The following is a 6,541-nucleotide window of genomic DNA, read 5'->3' as shown; positions in this document are numbered from 1 at the left end:
ACAGCGAGACAACCCCAAAGTCCTGTCTTGGTTTAGTGTTCGAGTTACTGGACACTACCGCTTGCACAAGCTATTCAAACTCACTGTCTGAACCAGTTCAGTTTCTTGAGTCTCAACTACAAGTTGAAAGACATCGATCAGCTGTGCTGCGACAAGAAGCAGAAGGACTGCGGAAGTCCCTGGAGCATTCAGATGCATACTTTCTGGTGCAACAACAAGCGTTGGAGGATTTTAGCGCCAAATAGGACAAAGCTAATAAGTTTGCTAAGCTTACTGCCAGCATGGTGGATACCCAGGATAACGTTTCTTGAGCTCTTCTGAAGTTGTTTTAGTTATCCTCTTGTTTTGCTACCGTGTTTATTTGCATTGGTGGCCAATTTTGACGGCCAGTGTATGTAATATACTACTTTGTTCCCTATATTTGCACTGGTGGTGAACTTTGATGCCCAGTGGATGTAATATGTGTAATAGCGGTAATAGGCTAGCGTTTATTGCTTGCTTATTTAATTCCTTATTGTCTTGTTTAGTTGTTTGCTTGTAGTCACTGCAGTTCTTTTTCTGTGTTTTTCTAGTGGCCACAATAGCCTATTTTTGGTAACTAGGCCAAAATAATCATGGCAACACACGGACTGTTGTAACCATGGGCCTCCTGCAGACCGTATGTTCCATGGGCCTTCATCCGCTCGTAGGATCCATTGGCCTTCTATACGGGCCATAGGATCCATTGGCCTTCTATACGGGCCTTAGGATTCATGGGCTTTCTACAGGCTGTAGGGTCCTTGCGCCTTCTACGGGTCGTGTGATCCACTGGCCTTCTACGGGCCGTACGATCCATGGGCCTCATACGGGCCATAGGATCCATGGGCCTTCTACGGGGTGTATCGTCATTTCGCCAATCATGGGCCGTACTGTTCGTGGACCATAACGGGCCGTTAATAGGCCATATTTGATTACTCTATGAAAACAGCCCAACGGGTTTTTTTGACATGAAAACGGCCCAACGTATTAATGGTCCACAAACGGGCCGACTGCAATGACAGGCTGAATTTGGCCCACAAGCAGAAAATGACAGTAACGGGCCGTATGTAACCGGATGCTGCAAATGAGCCCAAGAACCAATGGGCCCTGAGAAGGCCGAAAGATAACTTGGGCTGGAAATGGTCCAATGGAATAACGGGCCGTTAATGGGTATAAAGTGATACACTGTTCTTTACGGGCCAGTTTCACAACGGGCCGTTAATGGGCCAAGAGTTACAAAGGGCCTCATATGGGCCAAAAGAAGTCATGGGCACACATGAGCCAGAAGTTAAAACAAGCTGGAATCATATTGGACGGCCCAGATAATGCTACTAGGCCTAATTCGGAGAGGTCGTAACGGGCCCTGGGTTAGCGGGCTGTAAATGGGCTATAGGCGAACAGGTCGTTAACAGGCTTTCCGTGGGCCGGCCCGCCACCTTTTGGCCAAGTCAAATGGGCCGGCCTTTTCACAGGAATAGGCCTCTGTTGGGCCGTGCCACGTTTCAACGTATCATAGGCGCCTTCGGTCCAATGAGTGGATGACATCTGTCCCAACGGTGAGCCGACACGTGTTTCCTCCAGCCAATGATGATTTCACAGGTGGAAAATCCCCATTGGTCGGGGCTGTTAACGGGATATCGGATCCAAAACCGGACTCGCAAGCTTAACGGCGTTCTGTTACGGTGGATGTCACGTGTCGGTCACCCTTGACGAAAGCACTTTTTTGACGTGTGATTTATCGTCATGGAAGTGGACACTTCCGTGATGATAATTTTGGTATGTCATGGAACACTTCTATGACTGCACAGGTATGACTATCTTGATTCTGTCATAAAATCGTCATGGATGTACATGCATGACAAAATACTCGACCTACTGTGACAAACATGTATCATCACGGAAGTGTATTTTTGTGTAGTGTTATAATAAGAATTCGCTTAAAATAGTACGTGAGCGAATAGAGGGATCAATTGGACAATGTTCACGAGTAGTAGCGAGATGTGTGAGGTAAGATACACCACTGGCGCTTTTAGTTTTTCTTATTAATTTGTTTGTTTCACCCTCTGACTAGTGGGACCCAATGTACTACATGGAGAGAGGTAAGGTGACTAAGGTTGCATTATTTCTATACTACCAACACTGCTTTAAATCCCAAAAGACCTTAGACTAGTCACAACGGATAGTAACTTAGACTAGTTACATGCATATGTTACTAGTCTATGTTACTACCTCTATAGTGGGGTGTAACATTGTGTGGTATCATGCAACACTTCATTTATTATATTGTAGACTCATTTTGTCTTGGTATGTGTGATGCTACAGTAACTAGATATGTTACCACATGCCTCTCTTTCCTCATTAATTACTCGCCACATCATCTATTTTGCCTAAAGATGTGTGATGTTACCACCTATGTTACTCCCACTGTGGATAGTCTTACCACCAAAGCCACATGGCACGATTATGATTTAAATCCCAATGACTCACACGCAAAAAAAACACTGCATGCTTGTCACATGACTGCAGGAATGTATAAAAGGTTATTTTCCTCTCGTTGAACATAACGGGAGGGTGGTGTAGATGGTTAGCCTGTTCGCTCATCAAACTTGAGATCTCGGGTTCGTTAACTACACTTGAGCATAATTTTGTTTTTGTTCGACTTCTTTCTTCCACCCAATGACAGGTAGGCCCCGCATGATAGAAAGAAAAAGTGATCTGGGGCGGTGCCAGGAGGATTCTTTGACTGGTCAAAATGGATGGATACGGAGCTATACAATCTCGTAGTGACCGTATAATCACCTCATCACATATATGTTGCAGCCTCGACGCTTGTTTTCTAGGGTTTGCACTCTTCACACACTCTCTCCAGTATATATATACACACTGGAGCCTAGGCGAGTTTCTCTCTTCACACTCTCTCACCCTCTCCAAATCTGAACAAGACTTCGTTGGCCTCTCTCTCTCCCCTCACTGCTGGTAAAAGATCCGGCAGGATCCGTCTGCCGGGAAGGGAAGGAGGCTTAACGCTGTCACCGTCGGTGAGGGAGGGAATCCACTACCGGTGCAGCTATTCTCTTTCACCCAGCGGCGGCGCGGTAGGGCCTCCGACCCCTTCTTCTTCACCGACGTGCATAGTGTGGGCCGAACGGCCTCTGGTCCCCCACCGAACCACACCCGAAGAACCTTAAGGTATAATTTACTAATTCCACATGCATTGCTCTAGCTGCATGTGGGCTTTTTCCGCTTCTTCACTCGAATCTATGTGTTGGATCAAACACAAAAGTAGTGGGGAAAGTTGTATAGCACGAATCTAGGATGTGGTTCAAAGAGGAAAGGAATGTGGTTCAAAAAGTCCCAAAAAGACTCCCCCTCGGGGTCTTCTTCCTTTAGTCCCAAATGCCCACTTTTAGTCCCTAAAAGTCCCACTTGTTTGGTTTAGATGGGACTGACACAGAGTTTTTTTAGTCCCTACACAAAAATGTCCCTGTAAACATACACCCTCTAATAATGCCAGTGGAAAATTGATGCAATGCCATAGTTAAAAGAAAATTACATGTTTAACGAATTTTATTGTTAATATAATCTCTCTGTTAATATTAATCAATACCACCGTTTGAGAAATGCTACTGTCTTGCTTTCTTTCCCATTTAGATAAGTTAGATGCTTCTTTTTGTTGGCTTCTGTGTCATCCACCGTTATTAACCACTAGTTCTTTCCTTTGCACCTCTCTGTAAACAGGGTTATCTACTTCACCTTGTTGCTATTGTGACATTTTGTTGCACTGCACAAAACACTTTTGTTTTAAGAGTGTTTTGTGCAGTTCAACCAAAATGTCACACCGAAAATGTTGCTTGATTGCTTGATCTTAGTGGAACTGCACAAGAGGAGATCTTACTTCCTATCCATGTTGGCAAATTTGGTTTAGATCTTCTTCTTGTGAGTGGTTTGAATTCCGCATCATGAGAGGTCAGTACTAGCCTTCTTTCACATGATCGTGTAGTGTGCTTTCATATGTTGTGCTACTTGTACGGTAATATTGCTTGATTTTAGTGAACTACACAAATGAAGACAAGAGTTCCAATCTGTATGTGCACCGTAATATCCCATTGAGGTAAGATAAGGATATTTCACAACTGTTGGCCTGTATTTTGCCACTTTAATCAGAAAATTAATGTCGTTGTTTAGTGATATACTTGTGCTCCCTAATTGACATGCCAAATCTTACATTGAAGGCGAAGCTTGTCTGTTATTGAACCAAGTGATGAAGGGGAAGAACAAGCGGAAGGAAAACAAAAATCAACTCCCGGTGCTGTAATGAAGCACTGGAACTGTGATGACAACCACTGATTTGATGCCACTCTTGATGTAATATGTAATTATCTCTACTTGTGCAAACAGGGATCTTCTTTGAAGATACCATATATTTTGGTGGAACTGCACAAGAAGATGTTGGAAACATTAAACTAATCGAGGAGTATATAGTAAGCATGGCAACCACAGTAGATAGCAACAGATGGTTCCGGAGAAGTGCTTGATCTGTATGCTCTACACAATAAGCCTCCTGACAAAGGTTGGTACTCGCCCACGGATTTCATCCATATGATTGAGCTTTGTCATATCTATTGGTGTCGTGCTACTATTTAGATACTATCATGAGAAAGTGGTATTATCCTTGAGAAGTGCTTCATCTGCGTTGTTTTAAATATTTCCTTTCCTTTTTTTTCGAGAAAACAGGGATGCTATCATTTAGTTGTCGTCTTGTCTTTGCACAACAGTATCATCCTCCTCTGAAGAAGAATATGGAGTACATGAAGTGACTAGTTCCGATTATGCCAGGATGAAGAAGCCCTGTCTATCTTCTCCTTAGAAGGAGCAGTTGAAGGATGGTTACATTACTCCCCACAAGACCAAACTAACTTCAGCTCAGAAGGACTGACAGATCTCCATTTTTTTGCTGTGATGCGCAAGTACAATGTTGTTCTAGGATTCTTTCCGATGAGTTCCATTTTTTTAAAGTATGCTCTACATGGACCATGTAGGTGCCTGTTTAAACTGTCAATTCATAGTACAGTTTGCTTTATACTTGTCACTTCTTTTGTATTTGTGCAAACAGTGGTGCTCAGCTTGATTTCAATGGGAAATGCACAAAATGTTCATGAATACATCGAATCATTCATTTCCACCACAAGAAAGGAGGTGCCGATAAGTTCAAGGCATTGCAAGATATAAGGGTGAAATCATACAAGCTACACACGAATTTGGTTGATTTTGGTGGAACTGCAAAAAAACAGTTGGTTTATTTAGCATGAGGTGCCATGTCAATGTCCCAACTGATGGCAAACCCTGCCCATTCCACAATCGTAGGCATGTGATATTTTGGAATGGGAAAACCTTGTCAAAAGTTTGCTCATTGATGTATGCAAAACAACAAGCATTTGACATTTTGGAATGGGACTACCTTGTCAATTTTTTCTCATTGATGTTACCAAGAAGACATGCGTTTGATATTTTTGAATGGGACGCCTTTTGCTGTCAGCAGCGTCAATCGATTTTTCTTTATTCTTTAGTTCTGAAGTAAATATTGGCTATGACATGTGAATCGCTGAGATGCATAATCATCGATTGTTTGGGATGTTCTCTATGAATTGCTAGGCCTATGTGTTTGATTGCAATGTATAGGAACGCTAAAAATCTGCTCAAACTCTTTGTACTCCCTCTGTTCCTTACTTCGCACATTGTGAAAGTTCATACTTTTTTCTATAAGATTGGTCAAAGTAGAGATACTTTGACTGCAGACAAAACTTGTATGCAGAATAAAAAGGACCGGAGGGAGTACATGTGAAACTGCTGCAAACGATGTGATCACCCTGGGAATAATGCCAGTACGTATTGTTTTGCATGTTCATCCAATACCAGTGATACAAGAATTCAAACTAATCGAACTAAATTCATTCATACACGGTCGGATTTCATATAAACATGTCGAATTTCATTACATTTCATACATTCTTCAACTAAAAAGGGGTGCGCTGGAGGTTTAATTAATTAACCAAAGCTACCCACCTGTGTTCGGCTGAGCCGAACAGAAGCTTCTTCTCCAGTGGACTGAGCTTCACTGACTTAACTGCAGGCGCAGTTGCGTAACTAGCATGTGGCCCAGATGCCTGTCTGGCCCACGTGTCAGTCAGCCAACTGCACTAGCAGTTAAGTAGAAGCAGTGTCCTTCTCCAACATAGCTCTCCGACTCCACGTCGCCAGCCAAGAAGGTAATCGGCCGTCAATGGTGAACCCGCCTAGCTTGGCTTCAACTGGAGGGTAGCAGCGGTGGCCTTACTTGGACTCGAGCGTCGGCGAAGTACTGTGTTCTACTCTTCCTCGTTTTCTGTGTGGCACTGCCTCGTTGGCAGCAGGGCGAGGCCTCGACGGAGCCGGCGATGTCCTCTAACTCATTGCCATCGCGCCTTGGAGGAGCGGGGGAAATCCTCCCCTTCGTTGCCGGCAGGGTGGGGCCTCGGCTGAGCCG

The sequence above is a fragment of the Triticum dicoccoides genome, chromosome 2B (assembly GCF_002162155.2).
Source record: "Triticum dicoccoides isolate Atlit2015 ecotype Zavitan chromosome 2B, WEW_v2.0, whole genome shotgun sequence".
NCBI classification, from domain to species: domain Eukaryota; kingdom Viridiplantae; phylum Streptophyta; class Magnoliopsida; order Poales; family Poaceae; genus Triticum; species Triticum dicoccoides.
This window is presented reverse-complemented; position numbering follows the sequence as displayed.